This window comes from Carassius gibelio, chromosome A19 (assembly GCF_023724105.1).
Source record: "Carassius gibelio isolate Cgi1373 ecotype wild population from Czech Republic chromosome A19, carGib1.2-hapl.c, whole genome shotgun sequence".
NCBI classification, from domain to species: Eukaryota; Metazoa; Chordata; class Actinopteri; order Cypriniformes; family Cyprinidae; genus Carassius; species Carassius gibelio.
The window spans coordinates 2605111-2618957 of NC_068389.1; the positions used below are offsets into that span (position 1 = coordinate 2605111).

At 42.0% G+C, this 13847-nt stretch overlaps 1 long non-coding RNA gene and 1 pseudogene across 1 annotated transcript; both read right to left on the reverse strand.

The window, feature by feature from the left end:
- Nucleotides 1–3931: 3931 nt before the first annotated feature.
- LOC127934908 (uncharacterized) lies at nt 3932–4390 on the reverse strand. The gene is made up of 3 exons (XR_008147933.1): nt 4276–4390; nt 4102–4190; nt 3932–4021 (listed from the first exon to the last, which is right to left on the reverse strand). It is a non-coding gene; the product is annotated as an uncharacterized LOC127934908 (long non-coding RNA).
- Nucleotides 4391–13254: 8864 nt separating this feature from the next.
- The window catches only part of LOC127934947 (oxysterol-binding protein-related protein 6-like), a 151169-nt pseudogene continuing 150576 nt past the window's right edge, over nt 13255–13847 (reverse strand).

Here is a 13847-nt window from a genome sequence, read left to right on the forward strand (position 1 = left end):
TGTATAAAAGTGACTGTTCAAAGAAACTCAACGGCTGGTGCAATATGAGAATGCATATGAATGATTTTAAATCTCCATGTTAGAGCAAACCAAAACACAATATTAAAATGTCAATACCTTATGAAAGATCAGAATCAGAATCAGAATCAGAATGAGCTTTATTGCCAGGTATGTTTACACATACGAGGAATTTGTTTTCGTGACAGAAGCTCCGCAGTACAACAGAATGACAGCGACAGAACATAAAACACATAATAAAAGAATAAAAAATACAAATATGTAGACAGTGAATGACAATATACAAATGACAATTGTAGGCAGGTATATTACAAAGTGAAGTTATGTATGTACATATATATTGTGTGCAAAATTTAAGTGTATACTAAGTATGTGTGTTAGATAAATAAAGTGTGTGTGTATATAAATATAAAGTGTAGTGTGTTCGCCATTATTGTCAGCTGTTCATAAGATGAATTGCCTGAGGGAAGAAACTGGTCCTGTGTCTGGTCGTTCTAGTGCTCAGAGCTCTGTAGCGTCGGCCAGATGGCAACAGTTCAAAGAGGGAGTGTGCTGGATGTAAGGGGTCCAGAGTGATTTTGACAGCCCTTTTTCTCACTCTGGATAAGTACAGTTCTTGAATAGATGGGAGAGTTGAACCGATGATTCGCTCAGCAGTCCGGACTACTCTCTGTAGTCTTCTGAGGTCAGATTTAGAAGCTGAGCTGAACCAGACAGTTACTGAAGTGCAGAGGATGGATTCAATGATGGTGGAGTAGAACTGTTTCAGCAGCTCCTGTGGCAGGTTAAACTTCCTCAGCTGGCGGAGAAAGTACAACCTCTGCTGGGCCTTTTTTACGATGGAGTCAATGTGAATGTCCCACTTCAGGTCCTGAGAGATGGTGGTTCCCAGGAACCTGAATGACTCCACTGCAGTCACAGGGCTGTTCATGATGGTGAGTGGGGGGAGTGCAGGGGGGTTTCTCCTGAAGTCCACGATCATCTCCACTGTTTTGAGCGTGTTAAGCTCCAGGTTGTTGAGACTGCACCAGACAGCCAGCTCTTTTACCTCCTGTCTGTAAGCAGACTCGTCACCGTCCTGAATGAGGCCGATGAGTGTGGTGTCATCTGCAAACTTCAGGAGCTTGACAGAGGGGTCCTTAGATGTGCAATCGTTGGTGTACAGGGAGAAGAGCAGTGGGGAGAGATGGCAGCCCTGGGGAGCTCCGGTGCTGATTGTACGGGTGCTGGATGTGTATTTTCCCAGCCTCACTAGCTGCTGCCTGTCTGTCAGGAAGCTGTTGATCCACTGACAGACGGAGGTGGGCACAGAGAGCTGATTTAGTTTGGGCAGGAGGAGGTTTGGGATGATCGTGTTGAAGGCCGAGCTGAAGTCCACAAACAGGATCCTCACATAAGTCCCCGGTCTGTCTAGGTGTTGCAGAACATAATGCAGTCCAATGTTTACTGCATCGTAAACAGACATGCAGTATTAAAAACACATGAATTAGTTATTCTAAACCTTTTAATTAAATATTTTAAGTTGAAGAATATAAAGCATTTTAAACATTCACCTGGTTAATGTGGTCTTTTTAAAGATTTTATGTAGTGAAAGTTATTTATTTGTTATTATATATACTTGTTCCATGACTCTACTAACATCAGCAACATGTGGAAAGGCATACGGGCTATCACCAATCACAAGGTAACTCCTCCATTTGGAGGTGAATCTGACTCTGTCCTGCGAGGTTTGAGGCACTAAACAGCACCTTTGCTGAGAAAGCAGTTCCCCATCAGCAAGAAAAGACACTTTGCCTGGACATAACTGATGTGCGGAAGTCTCTGAGGAGGGTAAACATCCGGAAGGCTCCAGGCCCTGATAACATACAGGGGCGAGTGCTCAAGGAATGTGCAGACCAGCTGGCTTGTGTTCTGACGGATATTTTTAACATCTCGCTAGACCAAGCCATAATGCCATCGTGCCTAAAGACCGCCACCATTATCCCAGTGCCAAAAAAATCTCGGATCACCTCTCTAAATGACTACCGACCCATCGCACTGACTTTTCAAAGTGCTTTGAAAGGCTGGTCAAAGACTACATCATCTCTAGACTACCTCTCACGCTTGACCCCTTTCAGTTTGCCTACCGGCCAAATCGCTCCACTGAGGATGCCATCTCCTCCGCTCTACACTCGAGCCTTGCACATCTGGAGGAGAAGAACACGCATGTTAGGCTGTTGTTTCTGGACTTCAGTTCAGCTTTTAATTCCATCATCCCTCAACATCTGGTAGACAAACTGAAACCTCTGGGCTTCAGCACCCCCTTGCGGAACTGGCTGCTTGATTTCATCACTGACAGACCTCAGTCAGTACGGGTTGGGCAAAATACCTCCAGCGTCATCACCCTCAGTACAGGCTCCCCTCAGGGTTGTGTCCTGAGTCCTTTGTTGTTCACCCTGATGACACATGATTGCATCCCTAGGCATGTCACAAATCACATTGTGAAATTTGCGGATGACACAACAGTGGTAGGCCTCATCAGGGATGACAAGGACCTGGCCTACAGAAAAGAGGTGGAGCAGTTGGTGGGCTGGTGGAGAGATAACAGCCTGATCCTGAATGTCGACAAGACCAAAGAACTCATTGTCAACTTCAGGAAGAACCAGCCCAGCCATGCTCCACTACTCATCAACAACATAACCGTGGAGGTGGTTAGTAGTACAAAGTTTCTGGGGGTGCTTATCACAAACGATTTTAACTGGTCTGTAAACACTACATCACTGGTGAAGAGGGCACAGCAGCGGATGTACTTCCTACGGAGGATGAGAAGAGCCCATCTGCCCCCACCTATCCTCATCATATTTTACAGAAGCACCATAGAGAGCATCTTGACCAGCTGTGTCTCAGTGTGGTGTGGAGGCTGTAGTGCCTCTGACTGGAAGGATATGAGAAGAGTGGTGAGGACAGCAGAGAGAATAATCGGCACTTCTCTCCCCTCCATTCAGGACATTGCAGAGAACCGCTGTGCATCTCGGGCCGGAAAAATCTGTAGCGACTCTTCTCACCCCCATTATGATCTGTTTATTCTGCTGGCCTCTGGAAAGAGGTTCCGCAGCATGCAGTGTAGGACCACCAGGTTCTATAACAGTTTTTTTTCCCCAAGCCATCAGACTGTTGAACACTTAAACACTTTGTACTGAAACTGTGGCCTATGCAAACGAAATTTCGTTCCGTACACAATTGTTGTATACTGAATGACAATAAAAGTCTGTCAAGTCAAGTCAAGTCAAGTTATTAATACGGAAAACATCCAATCTCATAGGTTCTGAAGTTCCTGAATTTTAATATTTTTTTTGTCATCAAAAAATATATATATATTGTAACTGTAACTGCAAATATGTGTAAAAACAAGAAAATCAAATACGACATACTTGTCTCATGAAGGTCACTTCCTTCAGGACATTCTACTGAGAGCAAAAACTGACTCCTTTCTGCTGTTCAAGTAAGTTGCTTGGTGTCTTTCATGACATTTGGCCTGAAGAATGTGTCCCTCTTCTGAAGCAGCCTGGAGGATGTCTCAGTGTCAAACAGGAGAGTGAAGTCTTGACCAACCTTTAAGAAGATATTACACTATAAACAATATTCTCAAATTGCATTCTTGTGAAAACATGTTAACCTTTTTAGATACAAAACCTTTTGTATCTATGAATCTTGGGAAGGTGGAGAGGATATCAACACTAAAGACTGTATCTTTAATAAGCTCTTGGCGATGCTGAAAGGTCTTTCTCATCTTTTGGAATATTAGGGAATTCTCTGTAGTGTGGCTGAGCAAAGAAATGGCCTCTCTGCAAGCACTCCCATCAAGTTGCCCTTCAAAATTCGTAGCTCTTTGGCATTTTGGGCCTCCTGAAGAAACATCATGAGACCTGTCTAGTGGCAAAGATCCTCGTCTAATCTTCCTGTGGACTGTTTTCATATACCAAGCAATGTATCCTATGTTGCTTGCATCATCATAAAAGTGTTCCTTAAAAGAATCACATTTCTATGTCAGATAACATAACATTGCAATTATAACATGAAAGAATCATGCAGACGATGACTTACAAAGCCTTTCTTGGAATATGGATCTTTGAGGGAACAGTATCACTATGCCAAGAGCATACGGTTCTCTGATAGCTTTAGTAGGGAGTTGCCTAAGAGAATATATCAAATTGGTCTTAATTTATACAATGGTCATGCAGCTATTTTTTTTTTTTTTTTTATAAAAAATTAAAATACCCATGTGTATCAATCATGTGAGCCACCAGTATGTTGATCATTTGTCTTCTTGTGGCATCTATTAGTTTCTATTTCTTGATACTCCTGCAGTACTCCTTCACCACATCAATTTTAGAACATCCTCGACCAACTTAAAAAAAAAAGTTAATAATAATAAATTAAAATAAAAAATGACCTTGGTGATTCATTTATTACCACAGACTCAAAGGGGTTTAAAAAATTATATATATTGGATAATTTTCATTTCTGGGTGAACATAACCTTTAGGACACCGACATAAAACGCTTTGTTCTAACCTGTTTTGCAGACAGTGCAGATGTGTCTTCTTTTCTTTGTCTCTTGTTAGGGACCTCATGTAAGATTACAGTCGAAGCACTTGAACTGTTGCTTTTGTCAGACTTCTCAGATATGGAAGACAAAGAGTCTGAAAATTCTAAATAATTAAAGTATTAAAATATTACAAATATTGTGATGACCAGCACAAGAATCAGAAATAGCCAATTTATCATATTTATCCTGAGTTGCTTGATAACACAACTTAAACATTCAATAAAGCTCACCAACATTTGAGAAAACAGTCAACACCACATTGCCTTGTCCAATGAGGTCGCTGAATATTTCTTCATCGACTTCTGTCCCTGTTGCATCCTTGTACGTAACTTTTGCATTAGGTGGCAAGCAAAATTTCTCAATGAATGAAAAAAAAGAAAAAATATTTAAGTTGATGCCCTTTCTTGCTTCACAACAAATGTCTGATTTGAAAACTTATCTTTATGATTCAAGCAAAATGTAAATATGAATTATTTTTAGTTTTTTCCAATATATCCCCTTCTACAGAACATCATATGATAAAGGCAAATACAGAAATGAGGCAACAACACAATGCACAGAATTTACAGATTTTAATCAAATTCTTAGTTATTTTAAAGGAGTTAGAGGAAAAAAAAACCTTTGACGTGAAATTGCATAAAGTTAAACCTCTCTTAAATGCAGTCCAGCTTCACATACTTCTGCTGTTCGTACAGTAACTTAGCTAGCTAACGAAGCTAATCACATCGACGATGGCAATAAACGAGGCTTTGTAAAAGATCGTTCGTTTTATTAATTCGGTCAAGCATTTTAATTAATTAGAGGCCAAGCTGTTAAATCGAAAAGCGCGAGCGTAGTAAACCGCTGCCACTATGTACGTTAACTTAAAATGTGGCAGCGAACGCACACATAGCCTAAATTACCTTTATGCACAGTGCTCCATAGCACGCTATGTTGTACATTCTCTACTGAATAAGCACCAATCATAAATGTAAAAGTATGATTAAATTTAACTTACCTTTCAAAGCCACACGAGAATAATGGTGACGTCTTCATGGATTTAACCAGCGACGATTGGAAATGCATGGGCGGAGTCTAATTACGTCTCTGTGGAGTTTGTTTAACACTGATGATCAACTCTGTGAAATAACTCCAACACCAAACACCATTTTACTCTGAATGTGTTAAAATTACTCTTTGGGTGTTGAAATCAACTCAGAAATGTTTAACACAGAAATTTCAACCCTCCAATTTTTGTTGTGTAGAGTAGTACTACATCCTTCATAACTCCAAAAAGTCTTTAGTTTTAATACATTCATTAGAGAAAGATAGTCTGTTCCGATTTTTCCCGGAAAAACACGACCGGCTGGAGGCATGACGTGTGGGTGGAGCTGAAGAATCACGAGTGCCAGTAGGCTTTTGCGTTGAGAGCGTTTGGAAGCTGTGACATTACCGTGGGGAAAAAACCATCCAAAACAAACCATGGCTAACAGTCAGATTCAGCGTATATTTATGTTCCAGAATCAGATCCAGAGGCTGAAATTTAACAAGAGCAGCATCAGCAACGACGTCTCTATGTGGTATGTACTGAAACTGTATATATTTGCTTAGCGGTTTTGGAAAATGACTAAGTTCCACTTTTTCGTCTTTTTTTTTTTTTTTTTTTAATTATTATTAAATTATTATTAAAAATTATTGTCCTTAAGAAATAAACGATGTGCAAATCTGGTGTCAAACTGGGCCTTGCTTGTAAAACAAGCATCTTCAAAATGCAGGGAACAAACACAAACACTTGCACAACTCCGTTGATGCTCTGTAAAAATAAACTCCATCCACGGGTCCCTTAATCCTGTTTTTTTTTTGGTAATCTGTGCAGGGTTGTCTTGCCCTGGCAACCAAAACACACCTCTTTTGTGACATTTCCCGACGCTCTCGCTCTGATCAGTGAATGCCTGTTGTGCTCTGCTATACGGGAGCGCGCGCTCTTCCGGCAGAAGTGCCCTTAGGACCCATATAAGGAAGTTCCGCTCCATCTAACGTCACACAGAGCCATACTGGAAAAAAAACTTTCCGAAACTTGTGAGAAACCGGAAGGAGTATTTTTGGAACAGAAATACTCCTTCAAACGTACAACTTAATTTTTGAAACTTTGTCCATGTTTATCATGGGAATCCAACTCTTTAACAGTGTAAAAAACTCAGTATGCATGAAATAGCATTTCACCCCCCCTTTAATAATAATAATAATAATAAAAACAATGAATGTTATTTTTTGTAGAAAATAAGAATGATTAAATGAATCACCTTAATTAGGCACATTCGAGCAATCATGTGACAAATACAAGTCATGTGACACATACAAGTCATGTCTATTATGTATGTGTCACATGACTTGTATTTGTCACATGATTGCTCGAATGTGCCTAATTAAGGTGATCACCTGTGTCTATTTAAAGTTGACTTCACCTTATATTGATACTGTGCCTGATGAAGACCTGAAGGTCGAAACGTTGCTTGAGCTTAATTTAATTCCTCTGGAGCAGTAGTTCTCAGTGTGCATACTTCACTTCTTTATTTGATTATATTATTCAGTTGTCTTGCACCTGCATCCTATTTGGATGTTTGGGATGTGCACACCATTTGTGTGTTATTGAGTATATATGTATACACACACACATACATACGTGTATATATATATATATATATACATACGTATATATATATATATATATATATATATATATATATATATATATATATATATATATATTATTGTGGTGGCACAGTTCAAATTTTCACAGTTTGTTTTTTCACGATTCAAGAGTCACATTTCGGTACAGTTCGGTATGTGCTATGTTAATAGAGAAACTATCATTTAAAAAGATCTAACTAAAAGCAACCGCAAAAATAAATACAGTAGAGTTAAAAGGTCTAGTATTAGTTTTTAGATACAGAAATTTAATAAAGTAATTGAATTTAAAACAGCATCACATATTTGACTATAAATTAAAGATTGTTATTTTTTAAAGTCACAAAAGCTTTTTTTATTTTTTTAATATATTTTTTTAATATATTCTTTTTATGAAACATTTTAATTATGACAAACAACAACATTAAAACAAAAACACAGCACAGGAAATAATTAACATATTCATGAACATGTGGACAATTTACATACAGCATTTCATCATATGATTGTACCTAAATTTTATCCAGTTTTTGTTTATGACCGTTTAATCTTTAGACACAAAAATATTCTCCCATTTTTTAAACAGGAGTGTGTTGCATTTGATAAAGATCACACCGAAACAGTAAGTAACATCAAATTATCGAATCTTTTTACTTCACTTCTCTGTCTTCAGACCCCAGTAGACGAACACATACATTGGTCAGGCATGACAGAATGCTTTTAGCACAATCAAACTCGATGCATTACTCAACACAAACTCATTGCATTATGAAACAACACTTGTGTGAGAACACAACATTTCCCCCCCTCCTAAGGGGTTTCAAACATGAAATGTTGACACAAAGTCCTGTAAGTGCCCTGAGCGAGAACGAATGCGGACAGGCCGTGAAGAAACATGGGGATGAGGCTGGGCAGCCTGTGATGGGCAGGCACCCAGCTCAGCTAGCAGGTTGCTAGGCATGTCCGGAGCCTGTGCAGGCACTGACTGAGGTATCCGCTGAAGTGCTGGGGTGTCCTGCCAAGCAGGGGGTGTGGATTGAGGTACAACGCCTGCTGTATGTGCCGGGGGCGGCACTTTGCGGAGGCGACTTGCATGCCATCGTGTGCCGTCGCTGAGCAAGAAGGTGGCTGGGCCTAACTGATGAGTAACTTGAAGAGGAGCAGACCAATATGAAGCTAGTTTGTTGTCTCTGTGGGGCCTGCGAACCCTGACCCATTCTGCTACCTTTATGTCAGGGGCCTTAACACGTGCTGAGAAATCGAATTTCTGCTTCATCCTCCTCTGCTGGCGAGTGACAGAGGCCCTGACTCTCGGTAGTGGTTCCTGAGGCAGTGCTGGACTGAGCCTGTCAAGGGGAAGGTGGAGCTCACGGCCAAGCATGAGAAAAGCTGGAGAGACCCCCGTCGTAGAGTGTTGGGTGGCCCTGTAGTGCAGCAGTTTGTGATGGATGGCCTGTAAGAAGCTCCATCCCTGGAACTAGTGTGCTCTGAGACTGTTTTTCAGTGACTGATGGAAGCGTTCGACACCACCATTAGCTTGGGGGTGATAGTATGCCGTGCGAATGTGATGAATACCTTTGTTTTTGAGGTATGTTGTGAACTCGGCTGAGATCAGCTGTGGGCCATTGTCAGTAGTGATAGTGTTCCGAAGGCCCCAGCGGGAAAACAGAAAGTCAAGGAAGTTAATTATGACTTGAGAGGTCACAGAGCCAGTGGCAATGAGCTCAGGCCATTTCGAATGCAGGTCATAGACAACCACTAGGAAGCGTTGGTGATGAGGAACTTCCAGTATCTCACCACATATGTCTAGCGGCAGGTGGTCCCAGGGCTGCGATGGCCAAGCAAGAGGTTGTAAGGGTGGGGGGACCTGGTGACCAGTCTTACCGCTCAATAGACAGGCAGCACAGTCTTTCACCAGGGCCTCAATGTCTTTATCTATCCCTGGCCACCAAACCCAGTCCCTGCAGCGTTGCTTCAACTTCACAATACCCAGGTTGCCCTCATGAGCCATTGCCAAGACACGTGCACGTAGGGAGCTGGGGATGACTGTGCAGAGGCCGCGAGCCACACAGGTGTCATTCCAGCAGGACAGTTCCGGCTTTGGAAAATGCTGCCAGCCCTGAGGCCAGCCATTCAGAATATAGACTCTGAGCTGAGAAAGGACCGGGTCCTGTTCCGAAGCCTCCTTCAATTCTTGTAATGATACAACGGCCTGGAGGGGTGTGTGTAACATCTGGACAATGTCCTGTTCCACCTGGTCTGTGTCGGTGTGGGTGTGTGTGGTGGGGTGTGCCTGAGCAGAGTGGGACAGTAGATCGGCCACGACATTGTCTCTGCCTGGGGTGAACTTCAGATCAAAGTTATACTGGCGAAGACGGTCGGACCAATGGTGTAGCCTTAGTGGCCGGTGGCCTGTCCCCGATGTGGAAAGTAATGCAGTCAGGGCCTGGTGATCTGTCCTTAGGGTGAAAGCGCGGTCATAGAGATACAAGTGCCACCTCTCGCAGGCCCAGATGCAGGCTAATGCTTCACGTTCCCCCACTGAGTACCGCTGCTCCGTCTGATTGAGGGCCCGTGACGCAAAGGCAATGGGCTTCTCAACACCCTGCTGGGTCTGTGACAGCACTGCGCCTATGGCGGTAGCTGATGCATCGCAGGTCATCCAGGTGGGGCTGGAGATATCAAAGTGGGCCAACACTGGGGCTGTGGTGAGCTGCACCTTGAGCGCACGCACAGCATCAGAGCATGCCTGTGACCACACTCATGGTTCATCCTTACGCAGCAGTCGCCGTAGTGGGTCAGTGGTAGCAGAATAATGTAGGAGGAACTTCAGATAGTAGCCCATCATACCCAAAAAGGAGGCGACCTGCGCAGCTGAGCTGGGTTCGGGAATTGCCAGTATGGCATCTACATTTGATTGAAGTGGTGTGACGCCATCTGCCGACAGTTGAAATCCCACATAATCAATAGTCGGTGCAGAGAAAACACATTTTTCCACATTGAGGGTTAGTTTGTGTTTAGCTAGGGCTGCAAAGACTCTGCTGAGGCGTTCATCGTGAATTTCGGGGGTGGGCCCATGGATAACAATATCATCCAAGTAAATGGCCACCCATGGTATACCAGCCAACACCGACACCATGATTTTTTGGGAAACAGCTGGGGGCGGAGCTGAGTCCGAACGGCATACGCATGTAGCGAAACACACCTGCATGTGTCACAAAGGCTGTAAGGGTTTCTGCTGTCCGGGTGAAGAGGCACCTGTAGGTAGCCCTGTCTGAGATCCAGTTTAGAAAACAAGGTTGAGCCATGGAACTGAGCAATGAGCTCTTCTGAGGTAGGCAGAGGGAACCTGTCTGGGATTACCGCCTTATTCACCGCTCGCAGGTCAACACACACCCGTAGGGCCCCTGATTTCTTCTGAGCTACAACCAGGTTTGAGACCCAGGGTGATGCATCCACTGGTTCACTAATGCCAATGTCCAGCAGCTGCTTAAGCTCAGCCGAGACACCATCACGGAGAGCCAAAGGAATGCGTTGAAGTGGATGGATGACTGGTTTAATGGAAAGGTCCAGGAGGGGTTGATGGGCAAAAGCAGTAAGGCAGCCCAAGCCTTCAAACAGGGATGGCCACTTTTCCTGCCAGGGCGTGGAGACTGTCAGGATCGCAGCTCCCTTCATGTCAACAAGAGAAAACGGGCAGCATGGAAGGTAAAGCTGGGCACCATCTTGTTGCCATACCCAACAGTCATTTGTAGGGAACCCACTAAGTCAATCTTTGAGTCACCATAGCCACAGAGTGAAGCAGAAGGTGCCGAAAGTGGCAGTGCTCCAAAAAATGTGCTGTATTTGTGCATATTCAGGAGAGACACACTGGCACCAGTGTCCAAAAGCAGTGGGATACAAACATCATTTAGGCGCACTGAACATGCTTTAAATGAGACTGGCCCAGAGTACACATTGTGAATGATAGTGGGTGTTTGGTCTGACACAGCTGGAGTGGAGCGGCAGACTGAAGCAAAATTATTGCGTTTACCACAGTTGCGCCATATTTGGCCACGGGCTGGGCAGTTCTGTGCTCTAGACAGATGAGATGAAGATTCACAGTTATCACAGGGCCTTGATGCTTGTGCTTGTGGGTGTGGCTGAGACCGCTGCTGGCGCCTCAGTAGCATAAATGCAGAGGAATCTGCTGCCGCCAATGTGCCATTCTGGCCGGGTTGTAACGTTGATGATGACATGGGGGAGGGGGCCGAGTAGTCCGCGATTGTGTGTTGTTTAATCAGAGCCGACGCACATGCAGCTGCACTCTCTATTCTTATTGCAATCATGATTGCCCAAGACAGTGATAAATCGTCCGGTTCTAACAGGAGAGATTCACGCACTTTTGCATCGTGTACTGTAAGTTAAAGATTACTGGATCCACTGTGATGTTTCCTGTTATAACGGTTCTATAGATTCTTGAAGCCAGTTTTCTTTTACACAGACTTGCATGATTCAGCTTCTTTGTTCCTTTCACATTATTGAACTGGTGGATACTTCTTTTGCTGTGCAATACTCCCCTTTATCCTGTGTGGTTAGTGTGGGTGTGTCTCACTCACACTCATCACAGTCTACTGTTGTGTTGTTCAGTTGCTTTGACGCAATGCATTTTGTTTAAAGCGCTATATAAATAAAGGTGACTTGACTAATGCCAGAGGACATTTTTCCAGCTGATGTCAGTTAATTGAAGATACATTGATGTGATCATCTTCCAGAGCTCCCCCTCAAATGGCAAATAAAAGTGCAAATCTGTATTTAATTTAATATTTATTCAAGTCTCATCTGATTGGAAATGCCTTCATGCAGGAAATTGCTCCTAACACGATTACACTTTTCACCAAAATATTTTCAGTAGATCTGGTTGCAAATCCAGAAAGAAATGTCATTTTCATTGTTCATTTGAGGAAATACCTAGCACAAAAGTATTTTATAACATCATGCAAGATTTTCTATCAGAAATAATTCAATGCATCAGTGTAAAAAAAAATAAAAAAAATAAACTTACAGAAAACATCATAGACATGCATTAGTTAAACATTAAGGTCTATTGGAATGGGAAACATTCTGTACTAAATCACTATATTTAGTATTTTATGACATGCAAGATTTTCTATCAGAAATAATTCAATGCATCAGTGTAAATAAATAAAAATAAATAAATAAATAAAAACCTTACAGAAAACATCATAGACATGCATTAGTTAAACATTAAGGTCTATTGGAATGGGAAACATTCTCTACTAAATCACTATATTTAGCTAAGATGGATATTAATATGTGTTCAGTACATGTCCCTTAGTGTAATGTCCTAAAATCCATTACTGTCTGGAAGGTCCCCTAACTCCCTGAGATTAGGCCTTATCTTTCAATAAAAAGAGACTTATAAAAAAAAATGAATACATCTATTCACTACACATAATATGCATTTCTGATTAACACAAACCTATTTTTAAAATCACTAAAAATTTGAGATGAATGGCTTCAGGAATATCACCGTTTAGATCAAAAAACTCCATTCCTACATTGCCTGTGAAGTCTTTTGCTTGGTCTAAAATTCATAACAGTTATATAAAATATAATTATATACATAAACTAACCATACTGACAAGTCATAAGTTTCGCTAACAGAATACTGGGATGTAACAAATCGCAGGACTCAATTTTAGGGGTGCTCCGATCACGATCGGCCGATCGTTATGCGCTTCTCCTCAGAAAAGCCGGTTTTCTAATCAGCGGTTAATAGAGAAGATGCGCAAATCACGTTAATTTTCAGCGTTTTTTGGTGCATCTTCTCAGTTAACAACGGCTCTGTGTAGTAACAGCTGCTCTATGTGAAATCACGCACCTGATGGAATTAACCGCTGATTAGAAAACCGGCTTTACTGACGAGATGCGCATTAACGATCGGTCCGATCGTGATCGGAGCACCCCTACTCAATTTCATCAACACCACAAATCCAGATTTTCAGTGCTGGCAAATCCTGGATTTTCTCGAATCTTCCAGTAAATTCAATTTGTCACCCACACCTCTCTTTCAGCACGATCTTTGGTTTTTCTGATGAAATATTTGTACATGGTTTTAAATGAGGTATTTACAAATACACTTTATTAGTTCATGAATAAGTATGTTGATTCACTCTGAATATGGAGAAGTTCACAGCGCTTTTTAAATATGTATATCATTTGCAGATTATTTCATTAACATACAGGTGCATCTCAAATTAGAATGTCATGGAAAGGTTAATTTAAGTAATAACCTTCTCAACAAATTGCAAATAATAATTCCTTCTGGAAAGTTGTACTCAATACTTGGAAGGGGCTCCTTTTGCTTTAATTAGACTTCAGCTAGTCTGCATTGTTTGGTCTCTTGTTTCTCATTTTCTTCTTGACAAGAGCCCATAGTTTCTCTCTGGGGTTCAGGTCTGGTAAGTTTGTTGGCCAGTCAAGCACACCAACACCATGGTCATTTAACCAACTTTTGGTGCTTTTGGCAGTGTGGGCAGGTGCCAAATCCTGCTGGAGAATGAAATAAAGGC